Source organism: Rhinopithecus bieti, unplaced genomic scaffold (assembly GCF_001698545.2).
Source record: "Rhinopithecus bieti isolate Rb0 unplaced genomic scaffold, ASM169854v2 scaffold_32422, whole genome shotgun sequence".
NCBI lineage: Eukaryota > Metazoa > Chordata > Mammalia > Primates > Cercopithecidae > Rhinopithecus > Rhinopithecus bieti.
The window spans coordinates 1,393,262-1,394,798 of NW_016814631.1; positions in this window are offsets into that span (position 1 = coordinate 1,393,262).

Here is a 1,537-nt window from a genome sequence, read left to right on the forward strand (position 1 = left end):
AAAAAAAAAAGAAACAACAACAATAAAAAACACAACAGTGTACAGGTTTGTAACTGCCAAAATTTGATGGTTAAAACAAGTTTTCAAGTAAAAAGAAAAAAATGAAACTAGCAATTGTGTTGACTCTTTTTAAGTGTTTCCTTTTCTTTATCTTTAATTCATTGCTCACATGGTATTTAGGAGGGCATATTCCACAGGACATGGTAGAAAGACGTGGTACAGAGCAAAGCTCTTTAGCCCTAGTCTACCCCTGAAAGAGAGGGGTCTCTGGTCTGAAAGGGATGTTTTAGTTTTGTTGTGTTAGTGTGGCTTCCCCGACCCCCCCGGGCTTTTCCCCAAAAAAAATTCCATTTGTCCTGGTTCACATGTTGAAAACTTTTTTTACCCCTTTTTTTTTTTTTTTTTTGAGACGGAGTCTCACTCTGTCGCCCAGGCTAGAGTGCAGTGGCCGAATCTCAGCTCACTGCAAGCTCTGCCTCCCAGGTTTACGCCATTCTCCTGCCTCAGCCTCCCGAGTAGCTGGGACTACAGGCGCCCGCCCCCTCGCCTGGCTAGATTTTTTTTTTTTTTTTTTTTTTTTTTTTTGGTAGAGGTGGGGTTTCACGTTTTTTGCGAGGATGGTCTTGATCTCCTGACCTCATGGTCTGCCTGTCTCGACCTCCCAAAGTGCTGGGATTACAGGCTTGAGCCACCGCACCCGGCCATCTTATGTAACTTCTTACTGAGCACACACCTTGTGAGATTTTTCCCTGGTGAGAAAATTGAAAAGAGTGCTGGAGGCTTGAACAAATAAAGATAATCAAGTCCTACATCTGTGGAAATCTAAGCACATCCCCACCTCTTCTAGACAGCAGCTCCAACACTCCTCTCCCTCAAAAAAAAAAAAAAAAAAAAGTTTTTTTCCAAAAGTTTGGGGCACAATTGGCACTTGAGCTTTCCTCCAAAAGCTCCAGAAAATGTTCCATATGGAGTGAGGTCTGTTAAAATATACATAGAAGAGGTTAGAGACAGGGAGTAGGGCTCAAATTGATACAGCTGACCTTGAACAAGGCAGGTTTGAACTGCACAGGTACACTTAAATGCAGATTTTCTTCTGCCTCTGCCACCCCCGAGACAGCAAGACCGTGCACTCCTTTTCCTCGTCCTCTTCAGTCTACTCAATGTGAAGACAATGATGATGAAGACCTTCACAGTGATCAACTTCCACTGAATGAATAGTAAATATGTTTTCTCTTCCTTATGATCTTCTTACTAACATTTTCTTTTCTCTGGCTCATTTCATTGTAAGAATACGGAAAATAATACATGTAACATACAAAATATGTGTTAATCGACTGTTTATGGTACAGGTCAGGCTTCTAGTCAACAGTGGGCTATTAGTAGTTAAGTTTTGGAGTCAAAAGTTATGCATGGGTTTTTACTATGAGTGGATTGGCGCCCCTAACCCCCATGGTGTGCAAGGGTTAATTGTAATTTACAAAAGAAGTGACATCACAAGGAGTTAGCCTGGGACCAGGAAGAACTCCAGAAAGGGAGG